This window comes from Sinohyriopsis cumingii, unplaced genomic scaffold (assembly GCF_028554795.1).
Source record: "Sinohyriopsis cumingii isolate HCF-2022 unplaced genomic scaffold, ASM2855479v2 utg002482l, whole genome shotgun sequence".
Taxonomy (NCBI): domain Eukaryota; kingdom Metazoa; phylum Mollusca; class Bivalvia; order Unionida; family Unionidae; genus Sinohyriopsis; species Sinohyriopsis cumingii.
In genome coordinates, this window is record NW_028316226.1 from 218,238 (window position 1) to 245,269 (window position 27,032).

General features: G+C 35.0%; 7 non-coding genes across 7 annotated transcripts; 3 read left to right on the forward strand and 4 right to left on the reverse strand.

The window, feature by feature from the left end:
* Positions 1–2,193: 2,193 nt before the first annotated feature.
* Positions 2,194–2,264, reverse strand: Trnag-gcc (transfer RNA glycine (anticodon GCC)). The gene has a single exon. It is a non-coding gene; the product is annotated as a tRNA-Gly (tRNA).
* A 1,432-nt stretch (positions 2,265–3,696) lies between these two features.
* Trnap-ugg (transfer RNA proline (anticodon UGG)) lies at positions 3,697–3,768 on the forward strand. Its single transcript has one exon. It is a non-coding gene; the product is annotated as a tRNA-Pro (tRNA).
* A 6,559-nt stretch (positions 3,769–10,327) lies between these two features.
* Positions 10,328–10,398, reverse strand: Trnag-gcc (transfer RNA glycine (anticodon GCC)). Its single transcript has one exon. It is a non-coding gene; the product is annotated as a tRNA-Gly (tRNA).
* Positions 10,399–11,830: 1,432 nt separating this feature from the next.
* On the forward strand, positions 11,831–11,902 carry Trnap-ugg (transfer RNA proline (anticodon UGG)). The gene has a single exon. It is a non-coding gene; the product is annotated as a tRNA-Pro (tRNA).
* Positions 11,903–18,471: 6,569 nt separating this feature from the next.
* On the reverse strand, positions 18,472–18,542 carry Trnag-gcc (transfer RNA glycine (anticodon GCC)). The gene has a single exon. It is a non-coding gene; the product is annotated as a tRNA-Gly (tRNA).
* A 1,432-nt stretch (positions 18,543–19,974) lies between these two features.
* On the forward strand, positions 19,975–20,046 carry Trnap-ugg (transfer RNA proline (anticodon UGG)). Its single transcript has one exon. It is a non-coding gene; the product is annotated as a tRNA-Pro (tRNA).
* Positions 20,047–26,591: 6,545 nt separating this feature from the next.
* On the reverse strand, positions 26,592–26,662 carry Trnag-gcc (transfer RNA glycine (anticodon GCC)). The gene has a single exon. It is a non-coding gene; the product is annotated as a tRNA-Gly (tRNA).
* Positions 26,663–27,032: the final 370 nt, after the last annotated feature.

A 27,032-nucleotide genomic window follows, 5' to 3' on the forward strand; every position in this document is an offset into this window, starting at 1 on the left:
CTCACTTCAAACTGGGTTTGTAATAGGCTGATAATATTGCAAAATCATTTCATTGTAGCTCTAATTCCAAAATGTACTGATGAAAGACATTGGTGGCATTACTTTTACTAGACTTCTTGATTGCCAGAGAATTGTTTTAGCATTAATTTTGCAACTCCCTATTTTATGATTTACTGAGGTTTGAGTTCTGGATAGAAACATCAGGTGTGCTTTTGTTTCGATAGGCAGAAATGCATTTCTGCACATTCTCAGGCATACAGTTCTATGAATGCTATGGCATGCAGTTTAATACATCCTCAATGACAAAATAATTGCTTTTGATTTTTGGATTCACGGGGCATCCATCAAACGAGGGACATTCTGTATGAGAAACCCCATCTCCTGATGGAAGACTTTAAGTTGTGGCGTTGGCATACAAAACATAAGTGAGCGACAATTAGGTTACAGCGAAAAACGATAGTACAATTTAGGACCATGCACACATTCTGAATGTAAAAGTATCCTTTCATCGACTTGGAATCAAATGAAGGCCCCCAGCGTCTATATATATATATATATATATATATATATATATATATATATATATATATATATATATATATATATATATATATATATATATATATATATATATATATATATATATATATGGCTCTTAGATCTTTCTACAAGACACATGCAAGTAGAGAAATGGTGTTCATTTCTAAGGAGGTTGTGAATCAAATAAAATCCGTCCTGAATTAGTTTGTAAGCAAGACATTAATGGACGCAATTCGCACTATTGGTACAGTTTTCCTATCCTAAAGTTTGGTGTATTGCTTAGATAAAACCTGCAATCAACTTTGCCTAATGCATCTACTGCAAATATATTTGTTTCGTTTACTATAATATTCAACGCTGGCAGCAAGATCATGTATAATACTAAAGGTTTAGTAAAGAACATGCCAAATATCTGGTACACCAGGATTTCCTGAGGAAAAACTAATGATCTGATCTCAAATCCAAATAAAGATGTTTTCATACAAAATTAATAATCTTACTTTATAATCTACAACCATATACACAATAGGCCTTCAATATGTTATTGATTAAAAAGACATTATTCAGATAGGCCCAATCTCCTACCCGCAATTAAGGAGAAACTTCAATCACACAGTAGAAATACAGTATAGATAACAGTTTGCCTTTTTAAAAAAAAATGATTGTATGTTGTTTACACATATATGTATGTTTGCGTGCGTGCATGTTTGCGCATGAGGATATAGTTTATCTTTCAAACGGTGTAATTGTAGATATAACAGTATGTCGTACATTTATTCTTAATGACGTTGTAGAGTTTTGAAATTGCAGGCTGATTATAGTTCTATTTGTTGTCCTCTGAAATGTAATGAAACCCATGACAGGTTGATCATCTAAACATTTACATCTCCAATGATGACTTTCCTACATATGACATTGTGCAGGCATAAACTTTGAACTCTTGTGTGATTTCGAACGAGAGAGAGAGAGAGAGAGAGAGTGCGAGGGAGAGAGAGGGAGAGAGAGAGAGAGAGGGAGCGAGAGAGAGAGGGAGAGAGAGAGGTCAATGATCGTTTGATACAGTAATCTGTAAATAACACAAAAACATTGTGAATGGGAACTTAGTATCATTCCTTTCAGTCTGGATTTGAAATCAGTTCAATGAAATTCGAGTCAAAGTTGGCTGGAGAAGGTCAAACGTGAAACGAGGTTTACAGACAGACATAAATGTTGAAATAAATTGAAGACATCTCTAAAAGAGTATTCTAGTGTCATAAAGTAAATGATAATAACACGTTCAGTACACTGAAATGTTCTTGTGTTAAAATAATTAAGGGCGATAGGCATCGTCATCCGGATTTAAAGATTAACCTCTAACTGAAAAATGAAGGTTATTACGCTCTTCCTACAGTTCCAATTAGAAACTCCTTATAGACAAGATAAGGATCTGTCCCATTGTAATGGAAAGCTGTTTTGCACCAACATCCATCTTTTTTTCCGGGAAGCGAGGGACACTCAGTGTGAGACATCCAAGCTTCTGATTCAAGGACTGTTCCGATATCAGTTGTGGAGTTGGCATAAAACACAAAAGTGAGGGAAAATTAGACTAGGGCAAAAAGAGTTATTACAAATATTGGATTATGCAAACATTCTAAAATTATATAAAAAAAAATTTGCATCGGCCGGGAATCGAACCCGGGCCGCCCGCGTGGCAGGCGAGCATTCTACCACTGAACCACCGATGCACATTATTCCCTTGCTTCGTAAGGGCCTATCTCCCCACCGTGTCTTTACCTTAACTGCCTTATGTCATTTACATGTCTGTGTCATCTAATTCAGTAGGCGTTGATTTATTGATTGACTGCCTATAGGGTTACAATGCATGCTGTTAGAATTAACCGACACAACACATCTCTTTATTTGATTCTGAAACGGCGTAGATTACTTGGATTGAAGCACTTTCTAAATTGGAGACAGCCACATGATTTCTCACTTGCTAGTCTCTTCAAAGGTCTTGTCTGCTTGAATTTCATCTCACATCTATCCACAAGATGCATTTTAGTAGAAAACGGTATTCGTTTTCAAGGAGGTTGTAAATAGAACAAAGTCTATCCGGAATTGGTTTTTAAGCAAAATATTGATGGACGAATTCATAATATTTGTACAGATTTCCTATCATATCTTTAACGAAAGATGAATGTGCTGCTTAGAGAGAACCTAAAACGAACCTTGCCTAATCCACCTACTGGAATTATCTTTTTTGTTGTTGTGAAAATCAACTGTCAAATTAATGGTATGACCGTCGACTAGAATGGCAAATTTGGCTTCCATCGACATACATCAGCATGCATTCATCTTTATGCATAATGCAAGTGTCAAACGGGGACGCCGGCGAATGGAGAATGCTGTTTGATCAACGAATTGTCCAAGGGTCTATCGGCAGCAATTAATATTATGTAGATCTGAAACTCTTGATTATTATCAACAGTAAAATTCAGATGAGTTGGATTTCATTTAGAAGCATGCAAATAAAATATCATTTTAATTCTAAATATGTCTTCGTCATCGGAAATCGACTTTATCTTAAAGCATGTTAGTCTAAACAAAGTCAACTAATTACTTTTCATTTATTACCCACAACAACAATCAGCTTGATTGCATAGTTTCGGTCTTGAATTTAGAGAACCAGTCTGTGTATACAACAATGAATAATGTCATCCATAAATTACATATATTACAAAACACAATCTTCAGAGAAAACTAAGAGAGAAAAAGAAAACACTTTATAGGAACATTAAGTTCCTTCCTATCATCTGGTCTTAAATGATGCAAAGATTATTAAAATTCATTAAATTTAGTTTGATCATGGGTCATTTGCGACAGTTTTTTCTCCTTGGAAGAAGGACTTATATGTGTATGTCTCATAGATTTGGGAGATTAGCTTTGAAGCAAACTGAATAGTAAATGATATCAAAAGACTGATATTTCGAAACAATACTATTTGTGCATGAAATGTACACAAGGAAATGAAATATGTACGTTTCATCTATGATATAATCTTTTCATGTGCAAGGATCTGAGTAACAGCAGCGCACTGATATCAAGCTGTAGATAAGGTACGGCTCGTATGCAGGACAAATATAAAGGCGGATAATGGCACGATTATTTCCCATGTGAGGCTCGTTGGTCTAGGGGTATGATTCTCGCTTTGGGTGCGAGAGGTCCCGGGTTCAAATCCCGGACGAGCCCACCATTTTGGAAATCAAAGTTAATAATCATTTTGTAGTATCCTGGTAAATGGTTGAAGCAATCTCTCGGGACAGCCATGAGTGAAATATTTCATTTTCAATTATTCGTGTAAATGCAATACTTTTGACGGATTGATTTCGGAAACGCTGGTGAATTGTCATTTCTCCAAAACTTGAAATAGGTTTTCATATAGTTAGTCAAGTACAATTAATTGGAAGTTAACTTCCCAGAACCCCATTTACGACTTCAGCTTCAGAGGATGTACGGAAATTCTTGAACAAATATAACTACTGTATGGACCAGTGGATTAGCATAGTTTTTCATTGCACTCTTATCTTCCTCTGAACAAAGTTAACCTCCACACCCATACAGAAAAAGTTTGTTTTAGACATCCTTATCAAAATGTATGCTAATAATTATTTAACTTCTGCCAGTTTTGATTGCATAGTTTCATTCTTGAATTTAGGGAACCAGTTTATGTATACAAGAAAGATTAATCTTAACCACAATTACATATGTCAGAAAACACCATCGTCAGAGAAAACTAAGAGAAAAAAAAACACTTTATAGTGACACTAAGTTCCTTCTTATCCTATGCAATAATGATTAAAATTCATTAAAATCAGTTTTTCCTTTGGTCATTTGCGACAGTTTTTTTGGCCTTGGAATAAGGACTTATATTTGGGTCATTATCTTCATTATTTGGACATAATATCGACAAGTAACTGGAGAAGAAAGCCTGGCGATGAATGTAAAAACAAAAGTAATTTGAAGTTATTCTGTCTTCTTGTTCTGAAGCAAATTGAATAGTTTAATGATGACGAAAGACTAAGATTTTGAAACTTTACTAGTTGTGTATGAAATGTACTCATTCTCAAAAAGGAGCATGCCCATCAAGATATATAGACAGATAAAGCTATCGGTCAATCGATAGATTGATATATAGATATATATTTCATCATTCCAACGAAGGAAGATACCCATCAAGAGAATCAAAATACTTGAACAGGCAATAAAATAGACATATAGGCAGACAAACAGGCAGACAGGTTTACAGTGGATTGAGATTGAAACAGACATACAGTTATACATAGAGACAGACAGATAGATGCGAATGAATCTATGTACCATAAAGGTCCCGAAGAATGTTCATTAAAAGTAAATAAATTAAATGCCTTTTGGTTTCCTCTGCATTCTCTTTATACAGTTTAAACAATACATAACATAAAACAGTTTTCGCATCATATGAACTATATTTTTAACTTTACAATTTTCACTTGTTTTAACGTTAATTGCTAGGTCTGAATTAATTAGAAACATTCACCACTTACTACCATTCGATTTACACTTTTAAAAACCAGGCTTGTCGATACTCGGAAGACTGGATCTCGCCCAAAATGCTCCTTATATTTTCATTTCCTTTGTAAGCTCTATTCAAAGTGTAACTTTGAAACGCATCAGGAAATTGTTGTTGCAAATCACACAAATATTCACACAAATATTCTCTTGCAAACTTTGATTCATATGCTGAACATCGATTGAAACTAACAAATAACGTAATTGTTATCTTTTGTTGTGTAAGGTTGTAAGGAATGTAAAGAAGAAAAAATAAGAACGTCGATTAAAACCAGCAAAGAACATGTGTGCGTGTGCGTGTGTGTGTGTGTGTGTGTGATTTGGATTTTTAACGTAGCTTTAATAATTTATCAGTCATATCGCTACGATGTCCGCAGTGCGACAGATTATAGTTATGTCTAGCACTGGGGCATCATGCCGCAGACATGTAGCATGATGTCCCACCCTGTCATATTATCCTGACACCAGGCGGACCAGTCCTAACACTAACCTCTTAATGCTGAGCGTGAAGCGAGGCAGCTGTTAGTAGCATTTTGTAAGTCTTTGGTATGACTCGACCGGGGATCAGCAAAGAACGTAATTGGTAGGTTGTGATTTTTCTTGTTGAGAATCTTTATTCTTCTTAAAACATCAAGTCTCAGTTTACCCACTTTCTTGATTTTCTAACCTATTTCACGAAAAGCAACAAGCAAACATCATTAAATGTTGTTGATTGTTACAAATCGTGTGGGAGATATGTATTGGGAATTTGACAATGCTCCTGAACGTACGACTTATTGGAAAAGTATTTTACGTAACAATTGATGAACCTCCTTTAAAACTATTCTAGTGTCCAGATTATGTTTTAAAGTAAGTATATGATACTAGTTTAAGATGATGCGCCAAAGCATATTCACGCCTGAATTTTCAATCAAGTGTTCGGTTCATTAGAAAGCGAAACCATACAAAAGGCATATGGTCAATTAAGTGTTTTATCGTTGCAGTTCAAAGATGAACAAGTAAGTCAAATTAGGAAAACTTTGATGTTCAAAAAAATTCACATTTACTCTGCGAATGTATGTCTGTCCATATAATCAGTAAGAATTAAGAATAAAATGTCTTCAGTTAGTTCGCTCTAAAATTGTAAGACATGTTCATGAAACTTGGTCTGTCCTTATTTCAAAATCAACAAATTTCATTTTACTCCCGTTCTCTTATTGTGTGTGTCTGAAGGTGATAAATACCGACTACCACTTGATCAATATCATAAGTAGGTAACATCTTCGGCTCGAGAGTTTATTCTGTTTCTCGGACTTTCAAATGCAACTGTTTCTGCTATAACTATGCATCACCACTGCTCCTGTTCATTCACTGGCTTCGTATGTAACTGCACGTGTTACATTTCCAATAAGTACCATGTACTTGAAGAGGGTTTCCGTTCTTTTAAATGTTTTGAACGCAACTGATCGTGCAAAAATTGTGATAATCACCATGTCCTGGAAGAGGTCTTCTGCTCTTGCTGAGGAGTATAATGCAGTGTATGGCTTCAGACACCATGTGCGGCCAGTGATTTCTCTCCCTTTAAAGGTTTCAATTGAAATAAATAGTCGCATAATTGCGATTCGAATTCAATTGAATATATTATAATTTTCTTCCTAAGTTATGCTTTCGGTGAAAATAATATCGGTGTTTTCTCGTTGTGTATGTGACATATGTTGGGAAGTTATATTTGTAGTTGTAGATGGCTAGATGATCAACCTGTCTTGCATTTCTTTACCTTTCAGAGATCAATCTTCAGGACTTCAATCAGCCTCAGCTTTCAAAAGTTGACAACCCTATTAAGAATAAATATGCTTGATAAAGTTATATTTACAGTTATACGGTGCAACATTTTGGAATTGTTATCTTCACAGAGCTGTAACAACAATAAGTCATCTTGCAGATGCGGAACGTCGATTGAAACCAAAAAAGAACATAATTGTTAGTTTTAATTTGTAAGCTTGTAAAGAATGTGAGAAAGAAAAAAAGATCGACTTTAACCAACAAAGAACGTACTTGTTACATTTGTTTTGCAAGCTTTTAAGGAATGTAAAAGAAAAAAAGAACGTGGACTGAAACCAACATAGATCGTAATTGTTATTTTTTGTTTTGTAAAGTTGTATGGAATATAAAGGAGAAAAACTAAGAACGTCAAATGTAACTAACAAAAAACGAAATTGTTAGTTTTGTTTTGTTGAGAATATTTATTCTTCTTAAAACTTCAGGTCTCTGTTTAACCACTTGCTTGATTTTTCAACTTATTTCTCGAAATACATCGAAGAAGCGTCATTAAATCTTGTTGATGTTGCAAAATCGTGTGGGAAATATGTGTTTGGAATTAACAATGCTCCTGAACCCATGCCTTACAGAAAAGGTATTTAACGTAACAATTGATGAATCTCCTTTAAATATATCCTAATGTCCCGATTATTCCCGTTTGCAAGTTTATTCTGTTGTATAATGTCAAATTTAGGAAATCTACTCCTTATTCCATTTCTTTTTCGTTTTAATTTTAATTGATGAATGTTGGTTGTTATATCCAGTCAGGAAACTATTTTTCCTCCACATGGGTCCAAACGAGGAAACTATCCTCAATACACCTAACGTACAAAAATGGTAATTTATGGCCGTTGCACACTTTTCTTTCTCCAAGTATACAGTTTTAAGAGGCTGTAAGTTTGGTCAGTTTTTTCCAGGAAATCATTTGTATCTTTAAAATATGGATAGTGTTTCTGCGCCAAAGTGTTTCGATTAAAATAAATCCGCTCGGCAACACGCTCAGTCTGTCTTGAACAATCTGAAACAATGTGCCACTTGTCCGAACTTCGCTTGGCATAGTCCAGTTCTAGACCGGTTTGTGACTTTTCAGATAAATATAACAATACCTTGGTATTGAATTCGGAATACAGCAGTCGAATTCCTTGTGTTCAGAAATCTACCTAAACATATTTTTCCAAGACTTCGTCTGATTTCCATTTGCTATTCAAAAATATCGTCTGACTTCCATGTTTTCTGCAAGTTTCCGTCTGACTTTTATTGACCTTTTCAAGATTCAATCCGAGTCCCATTTCTGTCTCACTTCAAACTGGGTTTGTAATAGGCTGATAATATTGCAAAATCATTTCATTGTAGCTCTAATTCCAAAATGTACTGATGAAAGACATTGGTGGCATTACTTTTACTAGACTTCTTGATTGCCAGAGAATTGTTTTAGCATTAATTTTGCAACTCCCTATTTTATGATTTACTGAGGTTTGAGTTCTGGATAGAAACATCAGGTGTGCTTTTGTTTCGATAGGCAGAAATGCATTTCTGCACATTCTCAGGCATACAGTTCTATGAATACTGATGGAAGACTTTAAGTTGTGGCGTTGGCATACAAAACATAAGTGAGCGACAATTAGGTTACAGCGAAAAACGCTAGTACAATTTAGGACCATGCACACATTCTGAATGTAAAAGTATCCTTTCATCGACTTGGAATCAAATGAAGGCCCCCAGCGTCTATATATATATATATATATATATATATATATATATATATATATATATATATATATATATATATATATATATATATATATATATATATATATATATATATGGTTCTTAGATCTTTCTACAAGACACATGCAAGTAGAGAAATGGTGTTCATTTCTAAGGAGGTTGTGAATCAAATAAAATCCGTCCTGAATTAGTTTGTAAGCAAGACATTAATGGACGCAATTCGCACTATTGGTACAGTTTTCCTATCCTAAAGTTTGGTGTATTGCTTAGATAAAACCTGCAATCAACTTTGCCTAATGCATCTACTGCAAATATATTTGTTTCGTTTACTATAATATTCAACGCTGGCAGCAAGATCATGTATAATACTAAAGGTTTAGTAAAGAACATGCCAAATATCTGGTACACCAGGATTTCCTGAGGAAAAACTAATGATCTGATCTCAAATCCAAATAAAGATGTTTTCATACAAAATTAATAATCTTACTTTATAATCTACAACCATATACACAATAAGCCTTCAATATGTTATTGATAAAAAAGACATTATTCAGATAGGCCCAATCTCCTACCCGCAATTAAGGAGAAACTTCAATCACACAGTAGAAATACAGTATAGATAACAGTTTGCCTTTTAAAAAAAAAATGATTGTATGTTGTTTACACATATATGTATGTTTGCGTGCGTGCATGTTTGCGCATGAGGATATAGTTTATCTTTCAAACGGTGTAATTATAGATATAACAGTAGGTCGTACATTTATTCTTAATGACGTTGTAGAGTTTTGAAATTGCAGGCTGATTATAGTTCTATTTGTTGTCCTCTGAAATGTAATGAAACCCATGACAGGTTGATCATCTAAACATTTACATCTCCAATGATGACTTTCCTACATATGACATTGTGCAGGCATAAACTTTGAACTCTTGTGTGATTTCGAACGAGAGAGAGAGAGAGAGAGAGAGAGACAGACAGACAGACAGACAGAGAGAGAGAGAGAGTGCGAGGGAGAGAGAGGGAGATTGAGCGAGAGAGGGAGCGAGAGAGACAGAGGGAGAGAGAGAGGTCAATGATCGTTTGATACAGTATTCTGTAAATAACACAAAAACATTGTGAATGGGAAGTTAGTATCATTCCTTTCAGTCTGGATTTGAAATCAGTTCAATGAAATTCGAGTCAAAGTTGGCTGGAGAAGGTCAAACGTGAAACGAGGTTTACAGACAGACATAAATGTTGAAATAAATTGAAGACATCTCTAAAAGAGTATTCTAGTGTCATAAAGTAAATGATAATAACACGTTCAGTACACTGAAATGTTCTTGTGTTAAAATAATTAAGGGCGATAGGCATCGTCATCCGGATTTAAAGATTAACCTCTAACTGAAAAATGAAGGTTATTACGCTCTTCCTACAGTTCCAATTAGAAACTCCTTATAGACAAGATAAGGATCTGTCCCATTGTAATGGAAAGCTGTTTTGCACCAACATCCATGTTTTTTTCCGGGAAGCGAGGGACACTCAGTGTGAGACATCCAAGCTTCTGATTCAAGGACTGTTCCGATTTCAGTTGTGGAGTTGGCATAAAACACAAAAGTGAGCGAAAATTAGACTAGGGCAAAAAGAGTTATTACAAATATTGGATTATGCAAACATTCCAAAATTATATAAAAAAAAATTTGCATCGGCCGGGAATCGAACCCGGGCCGCCCGCGTGGCAGGCGAGCATTCTACCACTGAACCACCGATGAACATTATTCCCTTGCTTCGTAAGGGCCTATCTCCCCACCGTGTCTTTACCTTAACTGCCTAATGTCATTTATATGTCTGTGTCATCTAATTCAGTAGGCGTTGATTTATTGGTTGACTGCCTATTGGGTTACAATGCATGCTGTTAGAGTAAACCGACACAACACATCTCTTTATTTGATTCTGAAACGGCGTAGATTACTTGGATTGAAGCACTTTCTAAATTGGAGACAGCCACATGATTTCTCACTTGCTAGTCTCTTCAAAGGTCTTGTCTGCTTGAATTTCATCTCACATCTATCCACAAGATGCATTTTAGTAGAAAACGGTATTCGTTTTCAAGGAGGTTGTAAATAGAACAAAGTCTATCCGGAATTGGTTTTTAAGCAAAATATTGATGGACGAATTCATAATATTTGTACAGATTTCCTATCATATCTTTAACGAAAGATGAATGTGCTGCTTAGAGAGAACCTAAAACGAACCTTGCCTAATCCACCTACTGGAATTATCTTTTTTGTTGTTGTGAAAATCAACTGTCAAATTAATGGTATGACCGTCGACTAGAATGGCAAATTTGGCTTCCATCGACATACATCAGCATGCATTCATCTTTATGCATAATCCAAGTGTCAAACGGGGACGCCGGCGAATGGAGAATGCTGTTTGATCAACGAATTGTCCAAGGGTCTATCGGCAGCAATTAATATTATGTAGATCTGAAACTCTTGATTATTATCAACAGTAAAATTCAGATGAGTTGGATTTCATTTAGAAGCATGCAAATAAAATATCATTTTAATTCTAAATATGTCTTCGTCATCGGAAATCGACTTTATCTTAAAGTATGTTAGTCTAAACAAAGTCAACTAATTACTTTTCATTTATTACCCACAACAACAATCAGCTTGATTGCATAGTTTCGGTCTTGAATTTAGAGAACCAGTCTGTGTATACAACAATGAATAATGTCATCCATAAATTACATATATTACAAAACACAATCTTCAGAGAAAACTAAGAGAGAAAAAGAAAACACTTTATAGGAACATTAAGTTCCTTCCTATCATCTGGTCTTAAATGATGCAAAGATTATTAAAATTCATTAAATTTAGTTTGATCATGGGTCATTTGCGACAGTTTTTTCTCCTTGGAAGAAGGACTTATATGTGTATGTCTCATAGATTTGGGAGATTAGCTTTGAAGCAAACTGAATAGTAAATGATATCAAAAGACTGATATTTCGAAACAATACTATTTGTGCATGAAATGTACACAAGGAAATGAAATATGTACGTTTCATCTATGATATAATCTTTTCATGTGCAAGGATCTGAGTAACAGCAGCGCACTGATATTAAGCTGTAGATAAGGTACGGCTCGTATGCAGGACAAATATAAAGGCGGATAATGGCACGATTATTTCCCGTGTGAGGCTCGTTGGTCTAGGGGTATGATTCTCGCTTTGGGTGCGAGAGGTCCCGGGTTCAAATCCCGGACGAGCCCACCATTTTGGAAATGAAAGTTAATACTCATTTTGTAGTATCCTGGTAAATGGTTGAAGCAATCTCTCGGGACAGCCATGAGTGAAATATTTCATTTTCAATTATTCGTGTAAATGCAATACTTTTGACGGATTGATTTCGGAAACGCTGGTGAATTGTCATTTCTCCAAAACTTGAAATAGGTTTTCATATAGTTAGTCAAGTACAATTAATTGGAAGTTAACTTCCCAGAACCCCATTTACGACTTCAGCTTCAGAGGATGTACGGAAATTCTTGAACAAATATAACTACTGTATGGACCAGTGGATTAGCATAGTTTTTCATTGCACTCTTATCTTCCTCTGAACAAAGTTAACCTCCACACCCATACAGAAAAAGTTTGTTTTAGACATCCTTATCAAAATGTATGCTAATAATTATTTAACTTCTGCCAGTTTTGATTGCATAGTTTCATTCTTGAATTTAGAGAACCAGTTTATGTATACAAGAAAGACTAATCTTAACCACAATTACATATGTCAGAAAACACCATCGTCAGAGAAAACTAAGAGAAAAAAAAACACTTTATAGTGACACTAAGTTCCTTCTTATCCTATGCAATAATGATTAAACTTCATTAAAATCAGTTTTTCCTTTGGTCATTTGCGACAGTTTTTTTTGGCCTTGGAATAAGGACTTATATTTGGGTCATTATCTTCATTATTTGGACATAATATCGACAAGTAACTGGAGAAGAAAGCCTGGCGATGAATGTAAAAACAAAAGTAATTTGAAGTTATTCTGTCTTCTTGTTCTGAAGCAAATTGAATAGTTTAATGACGACGAAAGACTAAGATTTTGAAACTTTACTAGTTGTGTATGAAATGTACTCATTCTCAAAAAGGAGCATGCCCATCAAGATATATAGACAGATAAAGCTATCGGTCAATCGATAGATTGATATATAGATATATATTTCATCATTCCAACGAAGGAAGATACCCATCAAGAGAATCAAAATACTTGAACAGGCAATACAATGGACATATAGGCAGACAAACAGGCAGACAGGTTTACAGTGGATTGAGATTGAAACAGACATACAGTTATACATAGAGACAGACAGATAGATGCGAATGAATCTATGTACCATAAAGGTCCCGAAGAATGTTCATTAAAAGTAAATAAATTAAATGCCTTTTGGTTTCCTCTGCATTCTCTTTATACAGTTTAAACAATACATAACATAAAACAGTTTTCGCATCATATGAACTATATTTTTAACTTTACAATTTTCACTTGTTTTAACGTTAATTGCTAGGTCTGAATTAATTAGAAACATTCACCACTTACTACCATTCGATTTACACTTTTAAAAACCAGACTTGTCGATACTCGGAAGACTGGATCTCGCCCAAAATGCTCCTTATATTTTCATTTCCTTTGTAAGCTCTATTCAAAGTGTAACTTTGAAACGCATCAGGAAATTGTTGTTGCAAATCACACAAATATTCACACAAATATTCTCTTGCAAACTTTGATTCATATGCTGAACATCGATTGAAACTAACAAATAACGTAATTGTTATCTTTTGTTGTGTAAGGTTGTAAGGAATGCAAAGAAGAAAAAATAAGAACGTCGATTAAAACCAGCAAAGAACATGTGTGCGTGTGCGTGTGTGTGTGTGTGTGTGTGATTTGGATTTTTAACGTAGCTTTAATAATTTATCAGTCATATCGCTACGATGTCCGCAGTGCGACAAATTATAGTTATGTCTAGCACTGGGGCATCATGCCGCAGACATGTAGCATGATGTCCCACCCAGTCATATTATCCTGACACCAGGCGGACCAGTCCTAACACTAACCTCTTAATGCTGAGCGTGAAGCGAGGCAGCTGTTAGTAGCATTTTGTAAGTCTTTGGTATGACTCGACCGGGGATCAGCAAAGAACGTAATTGGTAGGTTGTGATTTTTCTTGTTGAGAATCTTTATTCTTCTTAAAACATCAAGTCTCAGTTTACCCACTTTCTTGATTTTCTAACCTATTTCACGAAAAGCAACAAGCAAACATCATTAAATGTTGTTGATTGTTACAAATTGTGTGGGAGATATGTATTGGGAATTTGACAATGCTCCTGAACGTACGACTTATTGGAAAAGTATTTTACGTAACAATTGATGAACCTCCTTTAAAACTATTCTAGTGTCCAGATTATGTTTTAAAGTAAGTATATGATACTAGTTTAAGATGATGCGCCAAAGCATATTCACGCCTGAATTTTCAATCAAGTGTTCGGTTCATTAGAAAGCGAAACCATACAAAAGGCATATGGTCAATTAAGTGTTTTATCGTTGCAGTTCAAAGATGAACAAGTAAGTCAAATTAGGAAAACTTTGATGTTCAAAAAAATTCACATTTACTCTGCGAATGTATGTCTGTCCATATAATCAGTAAGAATTAAGAATAAAATGTCTTCAGTTAGTTCGCTCTAAAATTGTAAGACATGTTCATGAAACTTGGTCTGTCCTTATTTCAAAATCAACAAATTTCATTTTACTCCCGTTCTCTTATTGTGTGTGTCTGAAGGTGATAAATACCGACTACCACTTGATCAATATCATAAGTAGGTAACATCTTCGGCTAGAGAGTTTATTCTGTTTCTCGGATTTTCAAATGCAACTGTTTCTGCTATAACTATGCATCACCACGGCTCCTGTTCATTCACTGGCTTCGTATGTAACTGCACGTGTTACATTTCCAATAAGTACCATGTGCTTGAAGAGGGTTTCCGTTCTTTTAAATGTTTTGAACGCAACTGATCGTGCAAAAATTGTCATAATCACCATGTCCTGGAAGAGGTCTTCTGCTCTTGCTGAGGAGTATAATGCAGTGTATGGCTTCAGACACCATGTGCGGCCAGTGATTTCTCTCCCTTTAAAGGTTTCAATTGAAATAAATAGTCGCATAATTGCGATTCGAATTCAGTTGAATATATTATAATTTTCTTCCTAAGTTATGCTTTCGGTGAAAATAATATCGGTGTTTTCTCGTTGTGTATGTGACATATGTTGGGAAGTTATATTTGTAGTTGTAGATGGCTAGATGATCAACCTGTCTTGCATTTCTTTACCTTTCAGAGATCAATCTTCAGGACTTCAATCAGCCTCAGCTTTCAAAAGTTGACAACCCTATTAAGAATAAATATGCTTGATAAAGTTATATTTACAGTTATACGGTGCAACATTTTGGAATTGTTATCTTCACAGAGCTGTAACAACAATAAGTCATCTTGCAGATGCGGAACGTCGATTGAAACCAAAAAAGAACATAATTGTTAGTTTTAATTTGTAAGCTTGTAAAGAATGTGAGAAAGAAAAAAAGATCGACTTTAACCAACAAAGAACGTACTTGTTACATTTGTTTTGCAAGCTTTTAAGGAATGTAAAAGAAAAAAAGAACGTGGACTGAAACCAACATAGATCGTAATTGTTATTTTTTGTTTTGTAAAGTTGTATGGAATATAAAGGAGAAAAACTAAGAACGTCAAATGTAACTAACAAAAAACGAAATTGTTAGTTTTGTTTTGTTGAGAATATTTATTCTTCTTAAAACTTCAGGTCTCTGTTTAACCACTTGCTTGATTTTTCAACTTATTTCTCGAAATACATCGAAGAAGCGTCATTAAATCTTGTTGATGTTGCAAAATCGTGTGGGAAATATGTGTTTGGAATTAACAATGCTCCTGAACCCATGCCTTACAGAAAAGGTATTTAACGTAACAATTGATGAATCTCCTTTAAATATATCCTAATGTCCCGATTATTCCCGTTTGCAAGTTTATTCTGTTGTATAATGTCAAATTTAGGAAATCTACTCCTTATTCCATTTCTTTTTCGTTTTAATTTTAATTGATGAATGTTGGTTGTTATATCCAGTCAGGAAACTATTTTTCCTCCACATGGGTCCAAACGAGGAAACTATCCTCAATACACCTAACGTACAAAACTGGTAATTTATGGCCGTTGCACACTTTTCTTTCTCCAAGTATACAGTTTTAAGAGGCTGTAAGTTTGGTCAGTTTTTTCCAGGAAATCATTTGTATCTTTAAAATATGGATAGTGTTTCTGCGCCAAAGTGTTTCGATTAAAATAAATCCGCTCGGCAACACGCTCAGTCTGTCTTGAACAACCTGAAACAATGTGCCACTTGTCCGAACTTCGCTTGGCATAGTCCAGTTCTAGACCGGTTTGTGACTTTTCAGATAAATATAACAATACCTTGGTATTGAATTCGGAATACAGCAGTCGAATTCCTTGTGTTCAGAAATCTACCTAAACATATTTTTCCAAGACTTCGTCTGATTTCCATTTACTATTCAAAAATATCGTCTGACTTCCATGTTTTCTGCAAGTTTCCGTCTGACTTTTATTTACCTTTTCAAGATTCAATCCGAGTCCCATTTCTGTCTCACTTCAAACTGGGTTTGTAATAGGCTGATAATATTGCAAAATCATTTCATTGTAGCTCTAATTCCAAAATGTACTGATGAAAGACATTGGTGGCATTACTTTTACTAGACTTCTTGATTGCCAGAGAATTGTTTTAGCATTAATTTTGCAACTCCCTATTTTATGATTTACTGAGGTTTGAGTTCTGGATAGAAACATCAGGTGTGCTTTTGTTTCGATAGGCAGAAATGCATTTCTGCACATTCTCAGGCATACAGTTCTATGAATACTGATGGAAGACTTTAAGTTGTGGCGTTGGCATACAAAACATAAGTGAGCGACAATTAGGTTACAGCGAAAAACGCTAGTACAATTTAGGACCATGCACACATTCTGAATGTAAAAGTATCCTTTCATCGACTTGGAATCAAATGAAGGCCCCCAGCGTCTATATATATATATATATATATATATATATATATATATATATATATATATATATATATATATATATATATATATATATATATATATGGCTCTTAGATCTTTCTACAAGACACATGCAAGTAGAGAAATGGTGTTCATTTCTAAGGAGGTTGTGAATCAAATAAAATCCGTCCTGAATTAGTTTGTAAGCAAGACATTAATGGACGCAATTCGCACTATTGGTACAGTTTTCCTATCCTAAAGTTTGGTGTATTGCTTAGATAAAACCTGCAATCAACTTTGCCTAATGCATCTACTGCAAATATATTTGTTTCGTTTACTATAATATTCAACGCTGGCAGCAAGATCATGTATAATACTAAAGGTTTAGTAAAGAACATGCCAAATATCTGGTACACCAGGATTTCCTGAGGAAAAACTAATGATCTGATCTCAAATCCAAATAAAGATGTTTTCATACAAAATTAATAATCTTACTTTATAATCTACAACCATATACACAATAAGCCTTCAATATGTTATTGATAAAAAAGACATTATTCAGATAGGCCCAATCTCCTACCCGCAATTAAGGAGAAACTTCAATCACACAGTAGAAATACAGTATAGATAACAGTTTGCCTTTTAAAAAAAAATGATTGTATGTTGTTTACACATATATGTATGTTTGCGTGCGTGCATGTTTGCGCATGAGGATATAGTTTATCTTTCAAACGGTGTAATTGTAGATATAACAGTATGTCGTACATTTATTCTTAATGACGTTGTAGAGTTTTGAAATTGCAGGCTGATTATAGTTCTATTTGTTGTCCTCTGAAATGTAATGAAACCCATGACAGGTTGATCATCTAAACATTTACATCTCCAATGATGACTTTCCTACATATGACATTGTGCAGGCATAAACTTTGAACTCTTGTGTGATTTCGAACGAGAGAGAGAGAGAGAGAGAGAGAGAGAGAGAGAGAGAGAGAGAGACAGACAGACAGACAGACAGAGAGAGAGAGAGAGAGAGTGCGAGGGAGAGAGAGGGAGATTGAGCGAGAGAGGGAGCGAGAGAGACAGAGGGAGAGAGAGAGGTCAATGATCGTTTGATACAGTATTCTGTAAATAACACAAAAACATTGTGAATGGGAAGTTAGTATCATTCCTTTGAGTCTGGATTTGAAATCAGTTCAATGAAATTCGAGTCAAAGTTGGCTGGAGAAGGTCAAACGTGAAACGAGGTTTACAGACAGACATAAATGTTGAAATAAATTGAAGACATCTCTAAAAGAGTATTCTAGTGTCATAAAGTAAATGATAATAACACGTTCAGTACACTGAAATGTTCTTGTGTTAAAATAATTAAGGGCGATAGGCATCGTCATCCGGATTTAAAGATTAACCTCTAACTGAAAAATGAAGGTTATTACGCTCTTCCTACAGTTCCAATTAGAAACTCCTTATAGACAAGATAAGGATCTGTCCCATTGTAATGGAAAGCTGTTTTGCACCAACATCCATGTTTTTTTCCGGGAAGCGAGGGACACTCAGTGTGAGACATCCAAGCTTCTGATTCAAGGACTGTTCCGATTTCAGTTGTGGAGTTGGCATAAAACACAAAAGTGAGCGAAAATTAGACTAGGGCAAAAAGAGTTATTACAAATATTGGATTATGCAAACATTCCAAAATTATATAAAAAAAAATTTGCATCGGCCGGGAATCGAACCCGGGCCGCCCGCGTGGCAGGCGAGCATTCTACCACTGAACCACCGATGCACATTATTCCCTTGCTTCGTAAGGGCCTATCTCCCCACCGTGTCTTTACCTTAACTGCCTAATGTCATTTATATGTCTGTGTCATCTAATTCAGTAGGCGTTGATTTATTGATTGACTGCCTATTGGGTTACAATGCATGCTGTTAGAGTAAACCGACACAACACATCTCTTTATTTGATTCTGAAACGGCGTAGATTACTTGGATTGAAGCACTTTCTAAATTGGAGACAGCCACATGATTTCTCACTTGCTAGTCTCTTCAAAGGTCTTGTCTGCTTGAATTTCATCTCACATCTATCCACAAGATGCATTTTAGTAGAAAACGGTATTCGTTTTCAAGGAGGTTGTAAATAGAACAAAGTCTATCCGGAATTGGTTTTTAAGCAAAATATTGATGGACGAATTCATAATATTTGTACAGATTTCCTATCATATCTTTAACGAAAGATGAATGTGCTGCTTAGAGAGAACCTAAAACGAACCTTGCCTAATCCACCTACTGGAATTATCTTTTTTGTTGTTGTGAAAATCAACTGTCAAATTAATGGTATGACCGTCGACTAGAATGGCAAATTTGGCTTCCATCGACATACATCAGCATGCATTCATCTTTATGCATAATCCAAGTGTCAAACGGGGACGCCGGCGAATGGAGAATGCTGTTTGATCAACGAATTGTCCAAGGGTCTATCGGCAGCAATTAATATTATGTAGATCTGAAACTCTTGATTATTATCAACAGTAAAATTCAGATGAGTTGGATTTCATTTAGAAGCATGCAAATAAAATATCATTTTAATTCTAAATATGTCTTCGTCATCGGAAATCGACTTTATCTTAAAGCATGTTAGTCTAAACAAAGTCAACTAATTACTTTTCATTTATTACCCACAACAACAATCAGCTTGATTGCATAGTTTCGGTCTTGAATTTAGAGAACCAGTCTGTGTATACAACAATGAATAATGTCATCCATAAATTACATATATTACAAAACACAATCTTCAGAGAAAACTAAGAGAGAAAAAGAAAACACTTTATAGGAACATTAAGTTCCTTCCTATCATCTGGTCTTAAATGATGCAAAGATTATTAAAATTCATTAAATTTAGTTTGATCATGGGTCATTTGCGACAGTTTTTTCTCCTTGGAAGAAGGACTTATATGTGTATGTCTCATAGATTTGGGAGATTAGCTTTGAAGCAAACTGAATAGTAAATGATATCAAAAGACTGATATTTCGAAACAATACTATTTGTGCATGAAATGTACACAAGGAAATGAAATATGTACGTTTCATCTATGATATAATCTTTTCATGTGCAAGGATCTGAGTAACAGCAGCGCACTGATATCAAGCTGTAGATAAGGTACGGCTCGTATGCAGGACAAATATAAAGGCGGATAATGGCACGATTATTTCCCGTGTGAGGCTCGTTGGTCTAGGGGTATGATTCTCGCTTTGGGTGCGAGAGGTCCCGGGTTCAAATCCCGGACGAGCCCACCATTTTGGAAATGAAAGTTAATACTCATTTTGTAGTATCCTGGTAAATGGTTGAAGCAATCTCTCGGGACAGCCATGAGTGAAATATTTCATTTTCAATTATTCGTGTAAATGCAATACTTTTGACGGATTGATTTCGGAAACGCTGGTGAATTGTCATTTCTCCAAAACTTGAAATAGGTTTTCATATAGTTAGTCAAGTACAATTAATTGGAAGTTAACTTCCCAGAACCCCATTTACGACTTCAGCTTCAGAGGATGTACGGAAATTCTTGAACAAATATAACTACTGTATGGACCAGTGGATTAGCATAGTTTTTCATTGCACTCTTATCTTCCTCTGAACAAAGTTAACCTCCACACCCATACAGAAAAAGTTTGTTTTAGACATCCTTATCAAAATGTATGCTAATAATTATTTAACTTCTGCCAGTTTTGATTGCATAGTTTCATTCTTGAATTTAGAGAACCAGTTTATGTATACAAGAAAGACTAATCTTAACCACAATTACATATGTCAGAAAACACCATCGTCAGAGAAAACTAAGAGAAAAAAAAACACTTTATAGTGACACTAAGTTCCTTCTTATCCTATGCAATAATGATTAAAATTCATTAAAATCAGTTTTTCCTTTGGTCATTTGCGACAGTTTTTTTTGGCCTTGGAATAAGGACTTATATTTGGGTCATTATCTTCATTATTTGGACATAATATCGACAAGTAACTGGAGAAGAAAGCCTGGCGATGAATGTAAAAACAAAAGTAATTTGAAGTTATTCTGTCTTCTTGTTCTGAAGCAAATTGAATAGTTTAATGACGACGAAAGACTAAGATTTTGAAACTTTACTAGTTGTGTATGAAATGTACTCATTCTCAAAAAGGAGCATGCCCATCAAGATATATAGACAAATAAAGCTATCGGTCAATCGATAGATTGATATATAGATATTTATTTCATCATTCCAACGAAGGAAGATACCCATCAAGAGAATCAAAATACTTGAACAGGCAATACAATAGACATATAGGCAGACAAACAGGCAGACAGGTTTACAGTGGATTGAGATTGAAACAGACATACAGTTATACATAGAGACAGACAGATAGATGCGAATGAATCTATGTACCATAAAGGTCCCGAAGAATGTTCATTAAAAGTAAATAAATTAAATGCCTTTTGGTTTCCTCTGCATTCTCTTTATACAGTTTAAACAATACATAACATAAAACAGTTTTCGCATCATATGAACTATATTTTTAACTTTACAATTTTCACTTGTTTTAACGTTAATTGCTAGGTCTGAATTAATTAGAAACATTCACCACTTACTACCATTCGATTTACACTTTTAAAAACCAGACTTGTCGATACTCGGAAGACTGGATCTCGCCCAAAATGCTCCTTATATTTTCATTTCCTTTGTAAGCTCTATTCAAAGTGTAACTTTGAAACGCATCAGGAAATTGTTGTTGCAAATCACACAAATATTCTCTTGCAAACTTTGATTCATATGCTGAACATCGATTGAAACTAACAAATAACGTAATTGTTATCTTTTGTTGTGTAAGGTTGTAAGGAATGCAAAGAAGAAAAAATAAGAACGTCGATTAAAACCAGCAAAGAACATGTGTGCGTGTGCGTGTGTGTGTGTGTGTGTGTGATTTGGATTTTTAACGTAGCTTTAATAATTTATCAGTCATATCGCTACGATGTCCGCAGTGCGACAAATTATAGTTATGTCTAGCACTGGGGCATCATGCCGCAGACATGTAGCATGATGTCCCACCCAGTCATATTATCCTGACACCAGGCGGACCAGTCCTAACACTAACCTCTTAATGCTGAGCGTGAAGCGAGGCAGCTGTTAGTAGCATTTTGTAAGTCTTTGGTATGACTCGACCGGGGATCAGCAAAGAACGTAATTGGTAGGTTGTGATTTTTCTTGTTGAGAATCTTTATTCTTCTTAAAACATCAAGTCTCAGTTTACCCACTTTCTTGATTTTCTAACCTATTTCACGAAAAGCAACAAGCAAACATCATTAAATGTTGTTGATTGTTACAAATTGTGTGGGAGATATGTATTGGGAATTTGACAATGCTCCTGAACGTACGACTTATTGGAAAAGTATTTTACGTAACAATTGATGAACCTCCTTTAAAACTATTCTAGTGTCCAGATTATGTTTTAAAGTAAGTATATGATACTAGTTTAAGATGATGCGCCAAAGCATATTCACGCCTGAATTTTCAATCAAGTGTTCGGTTCATTAGAAAGCGAAACCATACAAAAGGCATATGGTCAATTAAGTGTTTTATCGTTGCAGTTCAAAGATGAACAAGTAAGTCAAATTAGGAAAACTTTGATGTTCAAAAAAATTCACATTTACTCTGCGAATGTATGTCTGTCCATATAATCAGTAAGAATTAAGAATAAAATGTCTTCAGTTAGTTCGCTCTAAAATTGTAAGACATGTTCATGAAACTTGGTCTGTCCTTATTTCAAAATCAACAAATTTCATTTTACTCCCGTTCTCTTATTGTGTGTGTCTGAAGGTGATAAATACCGACTACCACTTGATCAATATCATAAGTAGGTAACATCTTCGGCTAGAGAGTTTATTCTGTTTCTCGGATTTTCAAATGCAACTGTTTCTGCTATAACTATGCATCACCACGGCTCCTGTTCATTCACTGGCTTCGTATGTAACTGCACGTGTTACATTTCCAATAAGTACCATGTGCTTGAAGAGGGTTTCCGTTCTTTTAAATGTTTTGAACGCAACTGATCGTGCAAAAATTGTCATAATCACCATGTCCTGGAAGAGGTCTTCTGCTCTTGCTGAGGAGTATAATGCAGTGTATGGCTTCAGACACCATGTGCGGCCAGTGATTTCTCTCCCTTTAAAGGTTTCAATTGAAATAAATAGTCGCATAATTGCGATTCGAATTCAGTTGAATATATTATAATTTTCTTCCTAAGTTATGCTTTCGGTGAAAATAATATCGGTGTTTTCTCGTTGTGTATGTGACATATGTTGGGAAGTTATATTTGTAGTTGTAGATGGCTAGATGATCAACCTGTCTTGCATTTCTTTACCTTTCAGAGATCAATCTTCAGGACTTCAATCAGCCTCAGCTTTCAAAAGTTGACAACCCTATTAAGAATAAATATGCTTGATAAAGTTATATTTACAGTTATACGGTGCAACATTTTGGAATTGTTATCTTCACAGAGCTGTAACAACAATAAGTCATCTTGCAGATGCGGAACGTCGATTGAAACCAAAAAAGAACATAATTGTTAGTTTTAATTTGTAAGTTTGTAAAGAATGTGAGAAAGAAAAAAAGATCGACTTTAACCAACAAAGAACGTACTTGTTACATTTGTTTTGCAAGCTTTTAAGGAATGTAAAAGAAAAAAAGAACGTGGACTGAAACCAACATAGATCGTAATTGTTATTTTTTGTTTTGTAAAGTTGTATGGAATATAAAGGAGAAAAACTAAGAACGTCAAATGTAACTAACAAAAAACGAAATTGTTAGTTTTGTTTTGTTGAGAATATTTATTCTTCTTAAAACTTCAGGTCTCTGTTTAACCACTTGCTTGATTTTTCAACTTATTTCTCGAAATACATCGAAGAAGCGTCATTAAATCTTGTTGATGTTGCAAAATCGTGTGGGAAATATGTGTTTGGAATTAACAATGCTCCTGAACCCATGCCTTACAGAAAAGGTATTTAACGTAACAATTGATGAATCTCCTTTAAATATATCCTAATGTCCCGATTATTCCCGTTTGCAAGTTTATTCTGTTGTATAATGTCAAATTTAGGAAATCTACTCCTTATTCCATTTCTTTTTCGTTTTAATTTTAATTGATGAATGTTGGTTGTTATATCCAGTCAGGAAACTATTTTTCCTCCACATGGGTCCAAACGAGGAAACTATCCTCAATACACCTAACGTACAAAACTGGTAATTTATGGCCGTTGCACACTTTTCTTTCTCCAAGTATACAGTTTTAAGAGGCTGTAAGTTTGGTCAGTTTTTTCCAGGAAATCATTTGTATCTTTAAAATATGGATAGTGTTTCTGCGCCAAAGTGTTTCGATTAAAATAAATCCGCTCGGCAACACGCTCAGTCTGTCTTGAACAATCTGAAACAATGTGCCACTTGTCCGAACTTCGCTTGGCATAGTCCAGTTCTAGACCGGTTTGTGACTTTTCAGATAAATATAACAATACCTTGGTATTGAATTCGGAATACAGCAGTCGAATTCCTTGTGTTCAGAAATCTACCTAAACATATTTTTCCAAGACTTCGTCTGATTTCCATTTACTATTCAAAAATATCGTCTGACTTCCATGTTTTCTGCAAGTTTCCGTCTGACTTTTATTGACCTTTTCAAGATTCAATCCGAGTCCCATTTCTGTCTCACTTCAAACTGGGTTTGTATTAGGCTGATAATATTGCAAAATCATTTCATTGTAGCTCTAATTCCAAAATGTACTGATCAAAGACATTGGTGGCATTACTTTTACTAGACTTCTTGATTGCCAGAGAATTGTTTTAGCATTAATTTTGCAACTCCCTATTTTATGATTTACTGAGGTTTGAGTTCTGGATAGAAACATCAGGTGTGCTTTTGTTTCGATAGGCAGAAATGCATTTCTGCACATTCTCAGGCATACAGTTCTATGAATACTGATGGAACACTTTAAGTTGTGGCGTTGGCATACAAAACATAAGTGAGCGACAATTAGGTTACAGCGAAAAACGCTAGTACAATTTAGGACCATGCACACATTCTGAATGTAAAAGTATCCTTTCATCGACTTGGAATCAAATGAAGGCCCCCAGCGTTAATATATATATATATATATATATATATATATATATATATATATATATATATATATATATATATATATATATATATATATATATGGCTCTTAGATCTTTCTACAAGACACATGCAAGTAGAGAAATGGTGTTCATTTCTAAGGAGGTTGTGAATCAAATAAAATCCGTCCTGAATTAGTTTGTAAGCAAGACATTAATGGACGCAATTCGCACTATTGGTACAGTTTTCCTATCCTAAAGTTTGGAGTATTGCTTAGATAAAACCTGCAATCAACTTTGCCTAATGCATCTACTGCAAATATATTTGTTTCGTTTACTATAATATTCAACGCTGGCAGCAAGATCATGTATAATACTAAAGGTTTAGTAAAGAACATGCCAAATATCTGGTACACCAGGATTTCCTGAGGAAAAACTAATGATCTGATCTCAAATCCAAATAAAGATGTTTTCATACAAAATTAATAATCTTACTTTATAATCTACAACCATATACACAATAAGCCTTCAATATGTTATTGATAAAAAAGACATTATTCAGATAGGCCCAATCTCCTACCCGCAATTAAGGAGAAACTTCAATCACACAGTAGAAATACAGTATAGATAACAGTTTGCCTTTTAAAAAAAAAATTATTGTATGTTGTTTACACATATATGTATGTTTGCGTGCGTGCATGTTTGCGCATGAGGATATAGTTTATCTTTCAAACGGTGTAATTGTAGATATAACAGTATGTCGTACATTTATTCTTAATGACGTTGTAGAGTTTTGAAATTGCAGGCTGATTATAGTTCTATTTGTTGTCCTCTGAAATGTACTGAAACCCATGACAGGTTGATCATCTAAACATTTACATCTCCAATGATGACTTTCCTACATATGACATTGTGCAGGCATAAACTTTGAACTCTTGTGTGATTTCGAACGAGAGAGAGAGAGAGAGAGAGAGAGAGAGAGAGAGAGAGACAGACAGACAGACAGACAGAGAGAGAGAGAGTGCGAGGGAGAGAGAGGGAGATTGAGCGAGAGAGGGAGCGAGAGAGACAGAGGGAGAGAGAGAGGTCAATGATCGTTTGATACAGTATTCTGTAAATAACACAAAAACATTGTGAATGGGAAGTTAGTATCATTCCTTTGAGTCTGGATTTGAAATCAGTTCAATGAAATTCGAGTCAAAGTTGGCTGGAGAAGGTCAAACGTGAAACGAGGTTTACAGACAGACATAAATGTTGAAATAAATTGAAGACATCTCTAAAAGAGTATTCTAGTGTCATAAAGTAAATGATAATAACACGTTCAGTACACTGAAATGTTCTTGTGTTAAAATAATTAAGGGCGATTGGCATCGTCATCCGGATTTAAAGATTAACCTCTAACTGAAAAATGAAGGTTATTACGCTCTTCCTACAGTTCCAATTAGAAACTCCTTATAGACAAGATAAGGATCTGTCCCATTGTAATGGAAAGCTGTTTTGCACCAACATCCATGTTTTTTTCCGGGAAGCGAGGGACACTCAGTGTGAGACATCCAAGCTTCTGATTCAAGGACTGTTCCGATTTCAGTTGTGGAGTTGGCATAAAACACAAAAGTGAGCGAAAATTAGACTAGGGCAAAAAGAGTTATTACAAATATTGGATTATGCAAACATTCCAAAATTATATAAAAAAAAAATTTGCATCGGCCGGGAATCGAACCCGGGCCGCCCGCGTGGCAGGCGAGCATTCTACCACTGAACCACCGATGCACATTATTCCCTTGCTTCGTAAGGGCCTATCTCCCCACCGTGTCTTTACCTTAACTGCCTAATGTCATTTACATGTCTGTGTCATCTAATTCAGTAGGCGTTGATTTATTGATTGACTGCCTATGGGGTTACAATGCATGCTGTTAGAGTAAACCGACACAACACATCTCTTTATTTGATTCTGAAACGGCGTAGATTACTTGGATTGAAGCACTTTCTAAATTGGAGACAGCCACATGATTTCTCACTTGCTAGTCTCTTCAAAGGTCTTGTCTGCTTGAATTTCATCTCACATCTATCCACAAGATGCATTTTAGTAGAAAACGGTATTCGTTTTCAAGGAGGTTGTAAATAGAACAAAGTCTATCCG